This window comes from Eulemur rufifrons, chromosome 2, assembly GCF_041146395.1.
Source record: "Eulemur rufifrons isolate Redbay chromosome 2, OSU_ERuf_1, whole genome shotgun sequence".
NCBI classification, from domain to species: Eukaryota; Metazoa; Chordata; class Mammalia; order Primates; family Lemuridae; genus Eulemur; species Eulemur rufifrons.
In genome coordinates, this window is record NC_090984.1 from 52,946,777 (window position 1) to 52,970,291 (window position 23,515).

Sequence of the window (23,515 nt, forward strand, 5' to 3'; positions counted from 1 at the left end):
TATCAGCATTCCTAGTTGTGAATAACAGAAATACAACTCAAACTAAACAAATGGGAATTTATTGTCTAATTAAACAAAGGATTTCTGTGGCCAACTTTTCAAAAGAAGGAAGGTTCTGTTATGAACCAACCAATAAGTTTTCACTAAATCAAGAGTGTAGGATGGCTCACAACAAGTATTTTGGCATCCTCTCTGTAATCATTGGGACAGACCTTGGAGCTATCATCTGTAAAAATGTTCCCTTCCAGGCTGTGTACAGCAGGGAGTGACAAGATAAAGGAATGGGTGGATATAGGGGAGGAGGATGCTGAAGCAGTTTCCCTGGCTTAGGAACTCATTCTCAAGTTGATGGGCTGTAGTGGTGTGAACATGATAGGTTACTAATGAATGACTTCCCCTAGAGTGTGACACTCGATGGTTGTAAACTGGAAATCTATCATCAGAAGACTCATCAGAAGATACCTAAATATCCTCTTGTGTAGACTGAGGCTTCTCCAGGTATTCTGGATTTGAAATGAGAGTAGTGGATGAGAGCAGGGAACTGGTGTGTGTGAGTAAAATACATGATTTTGATAAAATGGCTTATTCTAAGTGGAGTCATGATTGGTTGGATTAAGGCAACCTTGACTTGGGTTAGTACTTATAAGAAGGAAAAAAGCTGCATCTGAGAGACTTTTGCAATGCGTGGTTTACACATTGCATCTGGTTATCAGTCTGGGATTGGTGGTAGGCAAGGAAGAGGTGGTCCTTGTCCTGAAGTGCTCTAAGAAGGACAATTCAAAACAGGGATATAAACTAGGTTAAAACAGATGCCAGGGTTTCACATAGGGAGAGGAGAATGCAGATAGTCTGAATTCCCATCCTCTGTATTCATCAGAAGTTCCTCACCAGCTCCACCTGTCACCTGGGCTTGTCTCTCTCTAGCTTGGAGAGAAACCGTATCCTCCTTTCTCGTCTCCTTTAGGAGAGAGAGGGCAGGGGAAGATCTCTCAGCAAAGGGTCTGAGGAAACTAGTGACACTTTTTTTTTTAGTTTTATAGGACACTGATATATAAGTGGACTAAATATGGGCCCTGTATATTGCCACTATGTTGTTTACTTCTTCATAGCAGTTAGCTTAAACCCCCTAGTGCCAAACTCAAATTCTTACATATGCAATTGCTTTAAGTCTATTATCTACCGTGAGTTGATTTTTAAAAATTTTTTTATTGATACATTATAATTGTACATATTCATGGAGTACATGTTACATCTTGATACAAGCATACAACATACAATGATCAAATCAGGGTAACTGGGACATGATTCACCTGAAACATTCATCTTTGCTTTATGTTGGGAGCATTTGAAAACTTCTAGCTATTTTGAAATACAATAAACTGTTGTCAACTATAGTTGTCCCATTGTACCACTGAACATCAGAACTTCTTCCTTCTATTAAACAGAATTACCCCTTCACCAACATCTCTTCATTACCCCTTCCCACCATGCTTACCAATCTCTAGTAGCTACCATTCTATTCACTACTTCCCTGAGATCAATTTTTTTTTTAAGTCCCACATATGAGTGTGAAAATGAAATATTTGTCTTTCTGTGCCTGGTTTATTTCATTTAAAACAATGTCCTTCAGATCTATCCGTGTTTCTGCAAATGACAAAATTTCCTTCTTTTTTATGGCTAAATAATATTCTATTGTGTACATACACCACATCTTTTTTATCCATTTGTCCCTTGATAGATCCTTAACTGATTCCGTATTTTAGCCATTGTGAATAATGCTGCAATAAACACTGAAGTGCAAATATCTTCTGGTTACATTTTATGTCTTTGCCTCACCCAGGTGAGGTTTAGAGGCATGCCCTTCCCCTCTACAATGCTCACTGTGTCTGTGATCCTTAATTGTGAGTTTGTCCCCCACAACCCCCTAAACCCTGGAGAGTATTACTATCATGTGAGCACCATAGTGTTGATCAGTTAGTACCAATTTGACAGTGAGTATATGTGTAGACTATTCCTCCGATCTTGTGATACCTCACTGCGGATAATGGGCTTAAGCTCAATCCAGGAAAATATAAGAGGTACTAGATCACTGTCGTTTCTTATAATTGAGTAATATTCCATTGTATACATATACCAAATTTTAGTAATACACTCATGAATTGACGGGCACTTGGGTTGTTTCCACATCCTTGCAATAGTGAATTGTGGTGCCATAAACATTCGGCTGCAGATGTCTTTATTATAGAATGTCTTTTGCTCTTTTGGGTAGATGCCTAATAGCGCTATTGCTGGATCGAACGGTATTTCTATTTTTAGCTCTTTGAGGTATCTCCAGATTCTTTTCCACAGAGGTTGCACCAATTTGCAGTCCTACAAGCAGTGTAAGAGTGTTCCTGTCTCTTGACATCCTCGCCAGCATTTGTTGTTTGGGGATTTTTTGATAGAGGTCAATCTCACTGCCTACTATAAATTGATTTCTGATACTGGAGCACTTAGATTAGATTAAAGGTGAATAGCACCTTCAACTTCTTAAACACATTCACCATTCCTGGGATTCAGTTTAATCCAGGATTTTCCTATAGGTGGTGTGATGGACTGAATTGTGTCCCCTCCAAAATTCATATGTTGAAACCATACCCCCCAATGTGACTATGGAGATATGGCCTTTAAAGAAGTAAATAAGGTTCAATGAAGTCCTAAGAGTTTGGCCCTAATCCAATAGCACTGTGTCCTTATAAGAAAAAGAGACATCTGTGATGTCCGGGCACAGGAAAGGCCATGTGTGAGGACACAGCATAGAAGGTGGCTGCTTGCAAGCCAAGGAGAGAGGCTTCAGAGAAGATAAACATGCTATCACCTTGGTCTTGGACTTGCAGCCTCCAGAACTGTGGGAAAATAAATTTCTGTTAAGCCACCCAGTCTGTGGTATTTTGTTATGGCAGCCCTAGCAGACTAGTACAGGTGGATTGTCAGCATGAGGGCCAGATTTGCAATATATATATAAGTAGATATAAGAAACCTCATAAGTATGGAGCCAAGGAGATAGGTTACAGCTTAGGGAGCTATCATTTCAAAAACATAACTTGTATGTTAGGTTTTATGGCTGTAAAGAACAGATCTCCATCTCATGGAAATCCAAGAATAGAAGATCTTATGGATGTGGTCCTGTCTTAAGGAAGCTCTAGGGATCCAGCAACAAGGGCACATGGTCTTTAGTGTTCCATCACCGGTGTGACTGAACTTGACTTTGGTCTGTGTTTTTCTCTCCCACTTTCAATAACCTTGTCCTTTTCTGCTAATCTGCATATTTTTTCTTTTCTGTAAATCCCATTAAACTTCAGCTGGCAAGTGACCCATTAATGGGCCTGATTCTTCCTCAACTTCTGCTCCCATTAATCACTGGCCTGTTTGTTCCATAATTAAAAAATTTAGAGTTCTTGAGAGTTCTGGCTAACTCTTAAGATGATAGCCCAAGAATACTACTTTGGGCCACTCAATAATGTAATATTTTGATTTTACATTAGGATAACATACTCCTGTTGACTCAGGTCCATCTCTACCAAAGGCTTCTGGAGGTCAGGTCCTGTGTATGAATATGAGTATAAAACCCAGATCCAGGAACCATGTCTCATTTCTCACCCACCTCTGTAAGAAGTTGTAAAGGCTGTTCTTCTTGAGGTGCTGGGGCATTGTTCAGACACTGGAGAAGCTAAGAGGCTGAATATACCCAATGAGTTCAAGCATCGTCTGGTCTTGTATTCATTTCTCTCCTGGGAGAGTGTATGTCATACTCACTAGAGACACAGCCTCATTAATACCTGGCTCCTTGGAGCCACTGAAGCAGGTTGATTCCTTGAGGGAATAGACACCCTTCAAGCACTTAATTATATTTAGGCAGCATCTGGGAGATCAGAAATGCTTCTTGTTATTACTTAACTGAGCTGCTTATGAAATTGGCTAAATAAATTAGAAGTCAAGGCAGCATGTCTTGGTTTTCTTAAAATTGTTTAGGTGTAGTTATTGGGAGTATGGGCAGATGTGGCACTGTACCTTCTTGGCAAGGGTGAGTCATATGTGCACGTAGCCGTCAACCTCACTAAAGTGAGAGTGATCTGTTTTCACCAAGAGGAGGTCATCTCTGGCAGCACCTTATTCCAGAGAACTAGAATGTTCAGCACACTCACATACTTCTACACTCTGCTGTTCCCCTGTGCCCCAGGGATGAAGGACTAACGGAATAAAATCTGCTTCCCCACTGTGGAATTGACTCGTGATCAGACTGCATGAGGAAAGTGCCGGAGTTAGGAGAAATGGGGGCCGGTAGGGCTCTTTGCTGAGTTATCTGTTCAAGGAAATGCTCTCTGGAGGAGAGAATAGAATGGAGCTACAGATTAGGAGCAGGTAATGTAAACAAGCTGGAAGATCTGGGCAGCAGACGGCCTGGAGAATGAGCCATAGTAGTAAGGGGCCAGCCAAAACCAGCACCTAGTAAGAGGTAAAGCAGTCCACTTCTGGAGCTAAGTATGTGCAAGTTAAACATGTTTCTGGAATAATTTAGAGATGCCCAGCATTAATGCTGGGTCAGGAGCAGGTAATTAAAGGAATGTAGCTGAAGGAGACAACAGCCATTTTACTCTCTCTGAAATCCTATTAAACTTACAGTCAGCTCCATAGTTGAGCACTTATTTTATATCTAAGCTCTTTAAGCATTGGTTTTATACCCTCACAGCATATGCCACAATCTACTAAGAACATAGTGGGTTGCACAAGGAATGTTTCTTGATTGATTGATGGATAGAGTCCCTTATTTAGAGAGATTTCCATGTAATTGAACCACTGTCTACTCATTTCATGTTTGCAAATATTTTTCCAAGTGAGTATTCAATCTGTTTCTCATATATATCCAAGTTCTGTATCTTATGCATATTTTCTTGCCTGCTTCATAATCCAAATAAATTTCTTACTTTCATCTACTGCCCGGTGTGGGACAATAGCTGATATTTCTGGTACTGAATTGGTTGCATCTGCCTGCATTTGGAGTTGGAGAGTAAAATATGAGGACTACTGCTGGAGGGGAGCTATTAAATTTAGGGTGATAGCCACAGCACAACTGGGCATCAGGAGACAACAGGAAAGGGGTGCGGGATGGACTGAAGATAAATTCCTTTACCATGCTATATTTTTGGATGACTGACACTGAAATTTCACTATAGCCATTAGCAACATGCAGCCAATACTCAAATCATTTATCAGTTGACAACAACAACAGAAAAATCCTGGTGATTCCAACTTTGAAAAATTGTGGCAGAACCTGAGGAGAGGTGGGAAAAAGTTCACCTATAATTATGACAGGGTTTGTTTTCTGTCCCTTCTCTCACTCAGCCGTGGGACCCACACCATGTTTCTAGCGTCAGGGCCTTCCTGATTCAGTCTTTCGAAAGGCCCTAAAACACTCTCCTTATTTTTGGGTTAAAAGCCATCATAAATTTAGTTAAAGCATAATTTTGTATATATAGGCTTCAGGAAAAGGAGAACTACATGATTGTAGCTAATCCTTATGATTTCTTGCAAATCGTTTCTTCCTAAGAGCTGATTAATTACTAGACCAGAGCTGCCTATTCCTAAACCTTTGCTTGTTAGCAGAGAAGATGAAACAGCTGTTTCCAAATTCCAGAAACTGGCTTCCCATGGTTCTAAGAGCAGAGCAGAAATTCATCTTTGGGGAGATGCTTTCTCGGTTCTATAAGCATTTGCTCTGGAGAACCTTCTCTTCTTTTTGGCCACAAACTTCTCAGTCATGAATTTGATATTGACTGTTACTGGCATTAGTGAAAAAAATTTAAAGGCCAATACTTCAGAGTGGATGTTGGCTTCTGTTAATTTGAAGGATGGTCTCACGGTTCTTGAATAGTTTTTTCTTTTAATGAAAAAGTTTGGGATTTCTTTTGGTGAATATGGTGACAAGAGTTTGTGGGATCTGGGACTCAGGGGAAGAAAAATATAGGAGATCACTTCTCTCTGTGTTAGAAAACAGATCCCTAAAACAGGGTGGGAGGCCAGGGGACCAGGGAGAAGAGTGATCAGTAAGATTTCTCTCTAACAGACTTGTAGATCAGCTGAAGGGGGAACGAAGTAATTTGAGGAAAAATATTTTTAAGACAATAGACTACCTTAAAATTTGCTGTTTTGTTACATGATCATTCTTTGCACATCAGAAGACAATTTATGTACCGTGGGCATTATACCAGTCAGGATTCTCCAGAGAAACAGACCAATACACACACAGGTTTATTTTAGGGAATTGGTTCATGTAATTGTGCAGGCTGGCAGGCTTGCAACTCGGCAGGAGTTGACACTGCAGTCTTGAGGTAGAGTTTCTTCTCCAGGAAACCTCAATTTTTTTCTCATATGGTCTTCCAATTGATTAGATGAGGCCCATTCATATTACTGAGGGTAATCTTTTCTTAAAGTCAACTGATTGTGGTATATGTATACCATGGAGTTCTACTCAGCCACAAAAAACGATGGTGATCTAGCACTTCTTGTATTATCCTGGATGCAGCTGAAGCCTATTCTACTAAGTGAAGTGTCACAAGAATGGAAAAACAAGTACTACGTGTACCCACCACCAAATTGGTATTAATTGAGCAACATTTATGTGCACATGGAGTAGCAACATTCATCAGGTGTCGGGCAGGTGGGAGGGGGGAGAAGGGGGTGGGTATATTCACTCCTAATGGGTGTGGTGCACACCATCTGGGGGATGGACACGCTTGTAGCTCTGACTTGGGTGGGGCAAAGGCAATATATGTAACCTAAACATTTGTACCCCTGTAATATGCTGAAATAAAAGAAAAGTCAACTGATTATAATATTAACCACACCTACAACAGACCTTCACAGCAACACCTAGATGAGTGTTTGATTAAATTACTGAATACTATAGCCTAGCCAAGTTGATACATAAAACTAACCGCCACAGGCATTAATGTGAATGTTCAAATAGTTTTTTTATTTCAGAATATTACATGGGTACAAATGTCTTGGTTACATGAATTGCTTTTGCACAGCTTGAGTCAAAGTTATAAGTGTGCCCATCACCCAGATAGTGTACATTGTATCCATTGGGTGTGATTTCACCCATTCCCTCCTCCCCCCACCTCACTTGCTTGATTTCCATTGAGTTTTACTTTCTTAGGGGCTCATGAGTGCTGATTAGTTAGTTCCAATTTAATAGTGAGTACATGTGGTGTTTGTTTTTCTATTCTTGTGATACTTTGCTTCGTAGGAATAATTTTATGACTTTCAGTTATATTCCTGTCCTTCATCCTAATAGGCCAGATCTTTCTACCCACTCTCCTCTTGCAGGTCCTATTCCTATATTTTAGGAACTTTCATTGAATTTTATTTTCTATTTTGCATTTAAAATTCTTCTTGCTGTTGGGAATATCACCCAAAATTCACTAGCACATTAGGTCTGTTTCTTTAGGAAACAATCTACAATAATTTCTAGCCCTGACATTTTCCTAAATTCAAACTGATAGCTTAGTCTCAGCCTATTATTTATTCATTCATTTAATCTTTCATTTATCAACAATGATTTTTAGTACCGACTGTGTATAAATACACCATCCTGTAAGTCCTAATGCATATATAAGGTCAAATAAGACATCTTTACATTCTTTTTATTCCCTACATTACTATTTAGCTGACCACAGAGAAACACATTTACTACTATTCTGCTCACTTTCAAAGCCTTTTAAATCTTCCTGCACTTTATCCCCATGGACTGGGTTTTCTATAACATGCAAGGTGTCAGTATTGTCTGCAAGTGTGAGGATTTCATTAGCTACTCCCTCATCTAGATCATTTATAAACATGCCTTGGCTTTGATCCTTAGGAGTTTTCAGTGTTTAAACTTACACATCTAAAGAAGAACTTATTTATCCTTACCCTTTATAATTTGAGTTAGCTTCCTACTTATAACTACATGCTCTTTCAATCCCATTGTGACATTTTTTAAGTTTTCATTGAAGTATAACATACATACAGAAAAATGATGAATTTTCACCAAGTGAGCACATCCACGGAGCCATCACCTAGTTTAAGAAATAGTTATCAGCACTCCCCCAAACCCTTGTTGTTCCTCCAACACTGCACACTCCTGAGAGATTTCTGATATCATAATTGATTAGCTTTGCCTGTTTTTAACGGTATATAAATGGAATTATACAGTGTAGGATATTTCCAGTCTGGTTTCTTTCTCTCAACCCTATTTCTGTTGCAACATCCATGTTGTTTAGAGTAGCAGCAATTGGTTCATCCTCAATGCTGTATAGCATTACACTGCATATACATGCACAATTTATTTGCCCATTCCACTGTTAAGGAGCAGTTGGGTTGTTCCCCTTTTGGCTATTTGGTGCTACTATGGACATTTGAACATGACTTTTAATACATATATGTATGCATTTCTGTTGGGTATATGCCTAGGAGCAGAACTGTTGAGTTATAGGGTGTGTGTTCAGTTTTAGCAGATATTAGCAAACAATTTTCCAAAGTGATACACCAATTTATGAAAATTCCTGTTGTTCCATATTCTCATCAGCACTTGGTATAGTCAGCTTTTAAATTTTAACCTTTTGTTATTGTGAGTTGAAACTTCTTTTCCTAATTAGTAATGATGTTGAACACTTTTAATAGGTTTACTGGCCTTTTGGTATTCTTTGTGAAGTATCTGTTTAAGTCTTTTGCCTATTTTTTTTCTGATGGCTTTTTTAAAAAGTTAATTCATTGGAGTTCTTTACATATTATAGATACAATTTATTTATAAGGTATGTATTGCAAATACTTCTCCCACTCTGTGACTTGCCTCTTTAAAATGATGTCTTTTGATAAACAGAAATTCTTAATTTTAATGTAGTCCAATATGTCAATTTTCTCCTTAATGAGTAATATTTGAGTACTGTTTAAAAAATTTGTCTTTCCCAAGATATCCTGTATTTTCTTCTAAAGATTTATTGTTTTTTGTTTTTAATTAAAATCTACCATCTACCTGGAATTGATTTTTCTTTATGTATAGCATGAGAATGGGGCAATTGTTTTTCTATATAGGTATCCAATTTACCCAACAGTACTTGAAAAAAAAACATTATTTCTCCGTTGCCTTCAATCAAATGTCAAATCAAATGTATTCTTCCCCAATTCATATATATATGAATCTATCTCTGAACTTTTTATTATGTTCCATTGGTCTATTTATATTTCTTTTGGTCAATATCATAATTCTTAGTAACTATAGTTTTATAATAAATTTTGGTATATTTTAACATAAATCCTTCAGTTTTGTTTTTATTCTTTATGATTGTTTCCATTATTCTTGGTCTTTTATATATCCATATACATTATGTAATAGAATCAGCTTATCAAGTTACATACACACTTGGTTAGGAGTTTTGTTGAGATTGAAATGTCTTTATAAATCATTTTTGGAAGAATTGATGCTTTTTCAATAGTGAGTCTTTCAGTCCCTACACTATGTATGCCTTGTCAATTACATTGTAAATTTCTCTCAATTTTTTTCTACTTATTACTGCTATAACAATATTTTTAAAAAATTTTGACATTGAATCAAGGATCATACTAAATTCAATTATTAATTCTGTTTATATGTAGATTCTTCTGGAATTTCTTATTTGTAAATAGTTATAGTTTTATTTTTTCCTTTGCATTTCTGATATCTTATTTTTTCTTGCTTTATTGACTGCTGGGATTTTTGGTAAAATGTCAAGTAGAAGGGAGCAGGCATCTTCACCTTATTTCTAGTATTAGGAAAAAAGATTTCAACAGTTCATCAGTATTATATTGGCAGTAAGGCTTCTGTAGATACTCTTTATAAAACTAGAAAGTTCCATTTAATGTTCAGACATCATACATAGTTGGGGAATTCCAAATTAAAACAACCATGAGATACCACTGCACACCTATTAAATGATGAAAATTTAAAACACTGACAACACCCAATGCTAGTGAGAACATGTAGCAACAGGAACTCTCAGTCATTTCTAATGAGAATGCAAAATGGTACAGTCACTTTGGACGACAGTTTGGCAGTTGCTTACAAAACTAAACATACTCTTATCATATGATCCATCAGTCAGTCACTCTCTTTGTATTTACCCAAATTAGTTGAAAACCTATGTCTATACAAACACCTGCACATGGATATTCATAGCAGCTTTACTAGTAATTGCCAAAACTTGAAAGCAATCAAGATGTCCATCAGAAGGTGAATAGATACATAAACTATGGTACATCCAGACAATGAAATATTATTTAAAAAGAAATAAGCCATGAATGAGACCTGGTGCATTCAGGATGGTACAGCAGTAAACAAGATTCATACCCATTTCTAGAATGTAGCAACTTGAGAGCCCAGGGTTCCTTTCTTAGGTCTTGATTTCCTATTTTTAACTCATGTATCCTGCAAAATTTCCCCCAAATCCACTTGCCTTTCAGTTGCTTTTTCTTTGGCTTCTCTCAAGTAGTGGTTGCCTTATCAGCCACGTAATCTTAGCTGGAAGTGAAAGCCTTTTATTTTATGAATGTAACCTTTGCTATAGGATGTTGAAAAATATCTAGAAAGATCATATATTCTGTACTTGCTTAATTTTAATGAATTTGTTTGTGAATGCATTTTCAAAAACACAGTTACTGGAATTTGGCTCCTGTAGCAATAATTTAAAAACTTTCTGGACATTTCCTAACTCTCAGTCTTAAAAGGAAGGTAGATAAAAAAGCATAATTTGCCCAACCATTTATACAGAAAAATGAGACATAATGAAATTAACATGGGGATAATTTCATGTTTCCATAGCAATTTGCTACAAAAAAATCCTAGCTTTTATGTTTATTTCTTACAACACTTATTTGGGAAAGAAGTTAGATGAATTCTAGAATTAGGGTAGAAGATTTTTATGTGGCCAAATTAAAAATTAGTAGGAGAGTTTTCTGTCTTGGCACAAGGCCTTTTTCATTGCTAAATAATTTTTAAAAAACTTTTTGCAATGTAATGTCTCCTGTAGCAAAATAGGCGTATACACAGAGCCTGACCATGGATGTTCAGAGGAAATACCTTCTGGTTGTGTCATTCTGGGGAAGTCCTTACACTCAGTGACCCACAGTGCATCATGTATATAATGGAGAGAATAGACCCTACTGTTATGGGATTTTTGTGAAGATTGAAAGAAATAGTGTGTACAAATGTAGTCTGAAACTTACGTATGGGTAGGTGGCACAGCAGTTTCTTTGATTCAGATACTTAAAGTTTCAAGTGGTTTGTTTCTGAGCTCCGAACCCTTGAATAGAACTAGTTTTTCTGTCTATTCCATATCAAGGTACTATATATTATTGCTTCTCTAAATGAAAAGGGTAAACCAAAATTTCTTCTGCACCCAAATCTCACAATTAAGCTAAACAAAGCTCCATTCTGCCTGCTTCCTGCTGTCTTATCACCCCTGATGCCCCCTGATTACAATTAGCAGTTAGTATCTGTAATTCTTTTAACCCTTCCTCAGCCTTATTTTATGTCCCTATGTGTCTTAGCCAGCCAAATAGTTTATTATCCTCCTGTTTGGATTAAAAGGGTTAACTTCATGAGCTTCTTTGGAACCCAGTTAAGAAACTATTCTCAACCCCAGCTAATATTACTCAATTATATTTGCATGAAATTTTTCTCCACTGTTCCGCCCAACTGAAAGAGCACAAGCACAAATTAGGGAGCAACCCTTGGCATTCCTATCACCTACTCTGTTTTCTTTTTCTTCTTGTCTAAGCATAATTTTGCTTGTACAAGCCCAGCTCTTTTCCCCTGCTCCCTAGATGATTTTGGCCTGTTTTCAACTCTCATTCTTTCTGTGGCATTGGGAGTAGTTAGTCATTTGTGCATCAGTGAGAAGAGGGATTTAGTGAATAGGAAGACCATAGACTTTCCTCTTTGGTCCTTCCTTTCTTGACAAAGTAAATCCCACTGAAAAACAGCATTAATAGAGCATGACGGTTTGAAGAATAGAGCCCTAACTGTTGACATTTCTGTTGTCAAGCTAGGTATTATGCTGTGATAAAGAAAAGACACATTTTTTAAAAAGACAATCTCCGTGGCATTAGGTTTATTAGTGCAATATCATTGTCATTGTCCTCGATTCCCCAATACACTTAAGGGTCTATCAATATTTCCATTAAAAAATCCTATTTGCTGTCATTTAAAAGTAGCTTGGCTATGTCAGATCATTTAAACTGAAATTATAGATCAATTATTTTAGGTTTATTATTGAACATCAAGGGTGGTTAAATTCACTGAATTGGTGGGGATTGAATAGTCTCTGTTCTGGAAGAAAATGGTCAGTGTAAAGACAGGATGTTTTTTTCAGGTTCCAGGGAGAAGATGAGACATTTAACTCACTTTAACATGAATCACTGTTAGTTATCCATGTGTATAAATGAAAGAATAGATTTACTTTTCAAGATTGGAGTCAGAAATGATCCAAAATAACCTTGGTTCATTCAAGATATAGGAGACCTAATTGCTGAGTAGATACACTAAAAAATATCAGCACTCTCTGGCCCCAGGAAAAATATGGCCATCTACTGAGTGTTCACAGTGCACCCTGTCGTGTTAGGTTATAAACACAATAACCCAACAAATTAGGCCTGTGGTATTTTACAGATGAGGAAACCAAGATTACAAGTGGTTCAAAAGCTTTCCAAGTTAAGCAGCTAATGAGTCTCTAAGTTTAGGGCTCTTGGACGCCAAAGCCTTTAATTTTCTTGTGTACTGCTGATACACACGAGATGATGTTTTCAGTAAAATCTACTATCCCCTGGTTATGGTTTCTCTATCCTGTTTGACAATTTAGAGAGGCTGTCCATGTCAAAAACTGAAACTGCTTTCTCCTTCTGCCTAAAACTGTCATCAATATGTGGCTATCATAAAAAAATATATATCTTTTTATTAAGATTCCATGGTTGGATCTAGGCTGGCAAAATTTAAAGTTGGCCTAGGTTTTCTTTTATCTCATTCATTAATTTGACTGAAACACTTTTTTATTGCTACCTGCGATGGCTACAAATGTCCCTTTATCCACATCCAACCTAAAAGAGATGTGATTGCTTTTTAGTATTTTTACCAGTCTGATTCATCTGCAGTGATGTCTCTTGTCAAAACATTAAACCTCAACACTAGTGAATTTCACTATCTTTTCAGCATATCTTGTAGGTCATTTGGATTGCTGCTCTGTGAATTGTCTGTTCATATCCTTTATCTTATGCTTTCACTGATGGGGTTATTTGTTTTTCCTCTTATTTTGGTTATATTTGAATTTAAAAGCTGTTAAAAAATAGATTGGGCTCTTTGGATATATGTTAATTAAGCACAGATATGCCAGGTGTCACTCAATCAGACCATACATTGGAATGGTAAACCTTGAGGAAAAATAGTTCTGGAAATCCTTGTATATCTTACCCTAACATGTTCTCAAGAAGTGAGATTCTTAGCTCTGAGATAGTCATTTTCTATCCCATCCTAAAAACTGTAAGAGTGGCTTGCTATAGTGTCTTCTCCGTGGGTTTTAAAAGTTGCTTGTGGTAGGTAATATGCACAGGAATTATAGCTTAAGCATCAGCTGTGAGCAAACTGGCATAATACCTATTCAAGTCAATGATATTACTTGCTTTTTCACATCATAGTGATACTATCTGAAGCCAATTAAATGGAATTCAAATCAGTATTTTTTTCCATTGAAAAGCATAAGTTCCTTCATTGAAGACTATTTTCCTGCTAAATTGGATGTTTTACCTTTGAGCTATTGAAATGTTTTGTTTTTTATCTTGTAAGGAAAATTCTTTTAGTGTTCTAACACTGAAATAAAATTTATGCTTGCTTTTTTAAAAAATAGAATCTTCAAGCTGAAAGCAAATAGGGTTAATTTTGGAGACAATTACTGAAGACGGATGGTTTTACCCATATGGGTACAATATAAAGTTTGCTACCATTGTATTTGAAGGTCTTATGAAAAAAGCATTTTTTGCTTTTAACAAGCTACTGACACTGAATATCTACTGGAGAGCTATATATTTTTTCTTGTTCTAGGTTCAAATATGTTTGGGGGACTTGATTTTCTTCATGTGACTTTTGTAGTTTCTCAGAAAATAAAGATCAGATTTAAATTTCTAGTTTTCTGTAGGACTATTTGAGCCATGATTCCATAGCATGGATTCTTATCCTTTCCAGGGTTATTTATAAACCCCTTGAATAGCAACAACCAAAATAAAAAAAAACAGCAACAAAAGTAAAAAAGATATCTGATATACTGAACATCAGCTGTTTCCCAGGTACCATCCTGAGCATTTTACATGGATTATCTCATTTAATCCTCACATGGGATATAGGTATTCCTTTTATCACTTATTTAAAGGACACTCAGGCCTTAGGGAGGTTAAGTGACTTGCCCAAAGTCACACAACACATAAGTATTAGTGGTTTGGGGTTTTTTTTTTTATTCAGGTAAACTAATATTAAGGCAAGTCTTTTTTTTCCGTAAATAATGATGAAGTTATTATAAATCCTCATCAACTTATCTTCTTGATAACTTTATTAACAATTTGGGCTAATCATGACTGATTTTATTTTATATTGAGGCCATAATTTTATCTTATATTGAGGAGAAGAAACATCAGCTCTACCATTTTCTCCTTGTTCATTTGTGTGTGTAGTATTTTATTTCCTTCAATCCTTGATTTCTTGGCAGGAAAAATTTTAACTGCCCTCATGTTTTGAAAGTTAATTTAGTTAGTAATAAATAATATTCATGAGTCTACAAATCTAGGAATAGTGACATGCCCGGAATTCATAATTGCTGAAAGCATACTCGTGAGTGAGGATCCCACTAGAACTTCAAGGGAGCACTCCCCCTCTCCCCAACAAGCCTCCAGAACTCCATGTAGTGTGCAGCTGCCTGGGCCCATAGACACTGAGGGAGAGAGCCAATGGCAATCAGTTTGTTAAACATTTTTTTATTTCTTCTTTAGTTTTGTGAAATATAACACATGCAGAAAAGTGTATAAATGTGAAATTATAGAAATTGTATAAATGTAGAAAGTGTATAAATGTGAAATTATAGAAATGTGAAATTAATGAATAATTTTACAAAGCAAAAACTGTGTAACAAACACTGTAGTCAAAAAGTAGAATAATGCCAGATCTCCAAAATCCCTTCTAGATTACAACCTCTCCCTTCCTCCTAGAGGTAATCACTATCCTGACTTTCACGGTAATTGATTCCTTGCTTGTCTTTTAGTTTATCACCTATGTTTGCGTCTATAATCAAAGTGGTTAGTTTAGTCTCTTCTTGAACCTTATGTAAAAGGAATATAAATTCTATATTTCTATATCACTGTAAATTCTTGCTTGAATGAAGCTTGTTATATGTCCTGCTTCTGTCCCTTAATGTTAAGTCTGTAAAATATGTGTTGTATGTGTAGCTGAACTTTTTCATAATTAGTGCTGAATAGTATTTCATCGCGTGTATATACCACAATTATCCATTTGTGCTGGATAATGCTATGCCCAACTTGGTTGAGCTGGAAACTACATTTTCCAGAATTCTCTTTCCTGAGGGGTTCTGAGTTAGAGTTGACTACAAAGAGAATTTGCATGATACTTGGAAGGCAGAAATAAAGCAGCAACCATTGCTCGCTGAACATCTGCGTGGTGATGAAGATATGGTGACAGACAGACACAGAGATGGTCTGTGCATTCTAGCTTCTCCACACTCTCTTTTCCTTGTCTATCTCTTCTTTTTGACTGTTGGCCCTATTGACCAACACACCCCCTGGCTGTGTTACCACCACGAGAGAGGTGGTAACTACCCAGAGGCAGCAGCTTCCCAGAGATACCCCCGTGATCCTTCCCTCCTTGGACTCTAGCTTGGCTTTCAAGATTGCCTGGGTTGTGACTTCTTCTTTGATCCTCCAACTCCCCCTTCTGTACCTTTATTTCCCTAGCTTGTCCCATAATTATATGAGGTCAATTTCCCATTATATGTCCTTTTTCCCAGTTAAGATTCCTGGTTCTATGTGCCACCCAACAATTGATGGCCACTTATGTTGTTTCCAGTTTGGAAATTTTATGAACAATGTTACTTCTTGCAGTTGTATCCTGAACAATTTTATTCAGGCAAAGGCAGATCCAGGACTTTTGGAGCCTGAAGCTTATGCAGTTTGGGAGACTCTCTTTAAAACAAACACAGACACACACATACATACACACACATCAAAATTATGAATACAAAATTAGGTACAAGGCCTTGGAGGGGAATCCATGCCAGTGAGAAGCTTAAATTTGGTTTGCTTTATGGTAAAACTGCTATTTCTCTTGGGTATATAAACAGAAGTTGAATTGTTCAATTCTAAGATATGTATATATTTACCTTTTGTTGGATAAAGCCAAATCATATTTCAAAGTGGTTGCCTGAGCTGTACTGCTACTAACAGTGTATGAGTTGCTGTTTTTCCACATTCTTGCTACCACTTCGTACTGTAAGAATCATTGATTTTTGCCAATCTCTGGTGGGCATGTACTGGTATCTCACTATGGTAACTCACTGATTACAAATGAGGTTGAACAACTTTTCATATTGCCTTAGTTTGGGCTCCCCAGAAAGCAGAGCTTGAGGTAAAGGCTCATGTGGCTTTGTTGGGGGTGTCACCCAAGGGAGCAGCACAGAGGGGCTGAGAGAGTAAGGCAAAAAGAGGAACCAGCTAATTCAAGGATGGGTTTTAAATTAGCCACCACTGTTATCAAGTACAAATGATTGCTTGATCTCACAGGACTATCTTCAGAGACTGTAGAAAGGATGGTTTCTCATGAAAATCTGTGGGTGACTGTGTTAGGAAAGAAGCAAGTCAGGAAGAAGGGGGAAGAATTTATTCATTGGCTCCTATTTCCCACTCATCAGAGATTCATCCCATGTACCATTGAGCTCCATGCACTTCTGGGCTGTGCACATATATATGGGTGCTACATTGTCCTAACCATCAAATGAGAAGTCCCTGGCAATGGAGGTGAGATGTGCTTGGCATAGGTTTCACATTAGGTATCACTGGGCTGTGTTTGCGTAAGTTGGTCAGAGTCCCTTCAGAATTGGTAACCTTGACAATGGCTGGGGCTGGAACAAGTGGCCAGATGGTGTGGAGATGGTTAAGACCAAGAAGATCTGACATGGTGCATATAAAATGCACATATGTTTATTAGCTATTGGAATTTCTTCTTTTGTAAAATATCTGTTCAATTTTTTTTTTGTCTATTTTTCTGTTGGATTGTTTGTTATTTATTTGTAGAAATTCTTTATATATTCTGGATACTAGTCTTTAAGGTAGATGTCTTGCAAATAAGTTTTCCTAATCTTTGGGTTATCTTAAACTTTTTATGGTGTTTTTTTTTTTCCATGAAGAAATGATATGAACTTTAATGTAATCAAATGTATCAATCTTTTCTTTTTAGGTTTTTACTTTTTGTTAGCCCTATTTGAGAAATCATTCCCAAACTCTGAATATATAAAGATATTTACTTATATTACCTCTGAAAGGCTTTAGAATTTTATTGTTCACACTTAGAATTCATTTTTTTACTCACTTTGAGGTATGAATCCCCATATGTATCTCTCATGTTACCAGCACATTTTATTTTAAAAAAAGTTTATTTCCCAATGCTCTAAGTACCCTCTTTGTCATAAATCAAGCCTCTATATATGTATAGGAATGTTTCTTGGTTCTCCTTTGAGTAATTTATCCCAGTACCAAAAACATATTAATTACTCTATCTTTGAATAACTTTTGATGTCTGGTAGAGCATGTCTTCCCACCTTGTACATCTTTTGGAGTATTTTGAATATTCTTTTACCTGTGAATTTCCATCATCTTATTAAGTTCCATAAGAAATTTGTTGGGATTTTGATTGTTGCTTTGAATTTATTAGTTTATTTGGGAGAATTAGCAAATTTACAATACTGAGTCTTCCAATGCATGAATATTGAATATCTCTCCATTCATTTAGATCTTCCTTAGTGTTTTTCAATATACTTTATTATTTTCCCTTTTCCCCTGATTTTTTTTCTAAAAGGCAAGGGGAATTCTTGAAAACTTTGGTTACATTTATTCCTAGGTATCTCATATTTTTGGTACTATTTTAAATAGTATTTTAAGTTTTATTTCACATTTTGTTTCTGATATATAGAAATATAATTAATTTTTATATTGACCCTATATCCTGACAATTTGTTAAGCTCTCTAATTAATGCTAAATTTATATGCATAGCTGTGTGTGTTTACACAATTTTAGCATTTGCTAATAATAACTTTTTTTCCCTTCGTGGGCTGGATGGAACGTCCAGATGAATGCTGAAAAAAATATTTTCAATTTTACCAAATGCGTTTTCTGTATCTGTTGAGATGGTCGCATGATTTTATTTCTTTAATCTGTTAATGTGGTAAATTATATTAATTGATTTTCTAATATTAAATATACCCTAGATTCCCTGGATGAACTTAACTTAGTCATGTTGTATTATCCTGTTTGTATATTGCTATATTCAGTTAGCTTACATTTTATTTTGGAATTTTAAGTCGGGGTCCATGACTGAGCTTGTCTTTTAATTTTCCTTTCTTATACACTCTGTCAGATTTTGGTATCAAGGTTATGCTAGTCTCTAAAAGAGAGTTAAAGATTGGTTCTTCTTTTCCAATTCTGTGGGATAAATTGTATAACTTGGAATTATTTTTTCCTTGAATGTTTGGTGTATCTCAAAGGTGAAGTCAATTGGGCTTGGATTTTATCTGTGGGACAGTAATGTTGATTGAATCATTCTATGGATATAGGTCAGGGTGATATTTTAAATCATGTTATGAACATGAGACAGGGAATTGGCACAGGTCAATTAGAGTGGACACTTGATTGGTCAAATGGATGCCAGCTGTAAATAAATAATATGACTCTACAAGTGCTCACAATATAAATATCAGTCCTGCTAATCAGACTACTCAGGGTTTCTGTTTCTTTTTGTGTAAGTTTTAGTAAATTATATTTTTCTAGGTATTTGTGTATTTTGTTTAAGTTTTTAGTTGACTGGCATAAAATTATCCATAATTACCTTTATTATCATTTCAACTATAGGACCAGAGAAATATCGAACATATTTGAAGAGGTATATATTGTCTCGATGGTGTTAAAAAGTAAAACCTCTGCAGTGAAAAGCCAGTGCTTAAGGCACATGAAAATTTTTGGTACCATTTATGAAAGTTGAGTCTACTCTCTAGAATATTTTCCCTTTGCTTTCTGTACATCCCTATCAGTTAAACAGAAACTTTCTAAAATGCAGATGTAGTCAGTTTATGGCATTGTTAAAACATACTTTGATCCCCAAACTACAACAGTGTTACTGTCCTTAAAGTGTGGTCTGGATATCCCTGGAGGACCTTGAGACCCTTTCAGGGGATCCAAAAGGTCAAGCTATTTTTATAATAATACTAAAACATTGTTTATGGTTTCCACCATCATTCTCTCATGAATGTATAGTGGAATTTTCCAGTGTCTCCATGATATAACAAACTGAATGCAGAAACAGAAAAAATTCAGTAAAATTTTTTTTTACTAACCCAAACACGAATGAGGTTTGCAAAAATAGAAAACTAAATTTTTTCACTAATTTTTTTGGTAAAATATAGTTATTTTTCTATTAAAATATTTTTATCATCATATATTTAGTTTATTATCACTTAAAATGTATTAATAAATACCTACTTTAAACATTGCTCAGTTTTAAGCTTTAATATGATAAATATTGGTAATTATAACCCACATAATCAGAAGCTCTTTGGGACCTTCAGTAGTTTTTTAAAAGTAGAAAGGGATTCCATTTGAGAACCACTGGCTTATAGGATCAAATCCATGCTCTTTAGCAAGTTAGATAAGTCCCTGCTTGACCTGATTCTGCTCAGCCTCCAACACTAACCCCTTCACAAGAAGCTGTACAGAAATGCCTGTAGTTTCTTTGAGCCTTTATTGTTGCTAGTTCATCTAACCAGGATACTTTATCCTCCTTGTCTTACTTTCAGACTCCTACTCATCTTCTCTAGAACTTTCTCAGGGAGTTTCTTCTGTGGAAACGTCCATGAGCTCAATGCCCTTCCCTCACCCCATGCAACTTTCGTCCTCCCAGCCCTACCTTGTACATATCTCTGTTGAGCACCACATCATACTGCAATTTCAAATACATTATACTCGTCTTGTATTATATAAGTTTGCTTCAAGTGAATTTCGAATAACAAGCCTGTTCTATTTAGACTTTTTGCTAATCTGTGTGAGCTGCAGTTTGGAATAGAGTGATTGGCAGTGATGCTCATTATTCTTCTATCACCACATGGCACTCATTTGCTAGAGTTTTGGATTCCCACTGTGTTTGTGTTTACCCTGTTGCAAGATTCTTATATGAGTACTTTGGCTTCAAGTAAAGTCAGGAAAGAACTATTCCACTACTTGGGAGCAGAGAAGGTAGGATAGTATGTGTTCAATAAATCTTAAATGAATGCATGGGTGGATGGGTGAATAAATGAATGAAAGAAAAAAAAGCATAAATGAGAGACTTAAATTTTCCTTATGGAAACATCAGCTTCAGACTTTAATTTTTAAAATATTGTAAAGAACATCAGACATACAGTAACTGAAAAGGTAGTCACTTAGAAGTCAGGGAGAATTCTTAAGGGTTTCCAACTGAAAATATCAATTGTTTCCAAAGGGCTTGAGGGAATTTAGAAGCTCAAATCCTTCCCTGGGGTCAGAATTTCTTTGACTGTGTTTGTGTATGTGTTTTATTGTTTTTAGTAGAACATGTCATTTATGAAAGTGAAATTATTTTTTAAAAGAATATTTGAGAACATTTATTAAATGCATTGTATTTTACTCATTGTTTTATGAAATGTTGATTTAGGAAATTTTCCTTCAAGAATCCCATAAAGCTATTATGGCTCTTACACAGTAGGTACCTGTGTTAGCCTCATAGGTCCCAATGCAACAAAAGTGGTGGGAATACACAAGGAACACCACTGTTAGCATCTCCTGAAAGATCATCTAAAGTAATTAAGCATGTGGACTGCTAGAATTTGAAAGGATAGAGATGTATCTAATTCTCACCACCCCCCCATTTTCACCATCTCAAAAATGGCCCATTCTTAATGATGGCATTTCCCTGGTTTCCCTTCTATTCTTTGTCTGCTTAGAAGGCTTTGTTTATTCTAACTCTCATTAAATTAGTTCTCAATTCAAAATTCTGTGCTGCCTTACTAAATTAAAGCCTGACTCCACTGTGGTTACATAAAGAAAGGTTTGGGAAAGTGGTAATTTTTCTTGATACTCTGACATCCCAATGGTCTGCCTTAGTGGTTAGTATTACTATGGAAGAAGAGAGAGAGAAGGAAACCTGTTGGAAAAGGCAGAGTGAGGTAAGATACTCAGCATCAGTAGGTACACGACAGCTTTCAAAATGAATTGCAGAATTCCAAACACAGACCTCCCTCTATCCCAAAGTCCAGCTAACCACATAATCTTTTTTGAGAGTCTCCTTGACATATAAATTGAATGACATATTTGAATTCCACATAATTCTTTTTCTAAAACCTAATTAAAATCAATTCCCTGGCATTTTGCTGCTGTTAGAAAAGATGATGCTGTTAGATGTTTCAGTCATTAGCAATATGTTCACTGGATTAAAAACAAATTTCTGTATAATATTGTAATGATTAGTGAATCTGTGATAATCTAAGCAATTATTAAGGAACAATGCCTACCCTGACTTGGTATCTTGATTATTTGTTGATGACATCTGAAAATGGGGATGTCAGGAGGCAATATTGTATTGTTTAACTGTGTTAATTTATTTTATTTATGTAAATTTCATGCATCTCAGTATTTCACAGACTTGAGTACTGGTTAATTGTCTAACCAGTGAAGACAGAAAATTGGAAATAAAAAGTAAATTACAATATAAAGACACTAAAGGTTTTCTTTAAACTCTCAGCTCTTAAGGTTAGTAGGGCTCTTATAATTTTAATTAGGCTTATTTTGATTTCTAAAATGAGAATAAATGTTAACTGTACCTAAAAGTTTTGCTGGGTTTGGGGGTTATGATAGTTTATAATGAAAGGACTCTATAAGTTACTAAATGTGAATCTGTGCTATGAAAAAAGAAAAAAACGATTTGTGGAGCTCAAACTTTTTACTCTAAAATACTGAAAATGTCTTTGTATTAAAGCATGTTTTCTCTTTACACATGAGGATATATTCTTTTGAGATTATATTAGGTATTTTTCTTCACGTACTTTCTGTTCACCTGGTTGTTTCATAGGTTTTGCTAAAGGATGGGGAAATGAACATGCAATATTAGGTTATAAGAGAGTGTACTTTAAAACCATGGATCGAAATAGAAGTAACTTTGCGTATGTCTTCATATACCATCTATAGCAAGCTGTGCAGAAGTTTAGCAAAAACTAGTACTGTTAATAACTTAATAGATCTGAAACCTGAATTTTGGTCCCACAATGAGGCCACACTTGTTATTTGCTAATTTACAGAGGTCTAAGGCATACTTGCATTAGCAGAAATTGTCACCCTTATCATTTTTTAAAAATAACACCCATAGATACTTAGTGTTTTAAACAGACCTTCAGTGGAAAGCAATGCGATTGTAAGTGCTCTGTCATGGGCTGGCTTCACTGAGGACCCTGCCTCTGGGCTAGGCCAGCAGGGCACAGGAAAGACCAGAGTTGGGGATGGGGGATGTTGAGCATGGTCTTGGGTCCCTAATCTGTAGCAGAATTGTTCAAAGTACAGTGAGGGGCCAGCAATGCAAATGTCAGTGTGTTTGGGGGTGTGGCTAACACTAGCTCAACGCTAGCTGGCTGTTGTGGACAGGGGTGAGGTCAGGTGGTCTAGTGAAAGGGGAAGGCTTCCAGAAAGAGCAGAGGGTAGGGAGATGGGAGGCCGTCACCACTGCTGTTCTGGGTGGCCTATACAGGGAGGCCCAGGAACATGGTTTGTGTGTAGCCAGGGTTTCTGGAAATGCAGTCTTGTCTTTAGAAAGGTCTAGGCAGGTTGTCAAGGTTTTAGCTAGGTAAGCTTTCTAATCCCCTTCAGGGACTTAGAGTACCAAGTAGAAGCCTAGTCATGAGAGCTGGGTAAATATGCTTGGGAAGGAGATAGCAGCAGCTTGACAAACTTACCCTAAATGTGACTCACATCTGCTTTGGGTTAGCAGAACGGATTCCAGACACCTCCTATTGGTGATACAGGTATTGCTGGAGCTTCCCAGTGCTCGAAGCTGAATAGCATGGCAGACAATAGTTCAGATTTCCTCTTAAAGTGTCAGTTCTTGTAGCTTTATTTTAATACAGCCTAATATTAATATTTGAA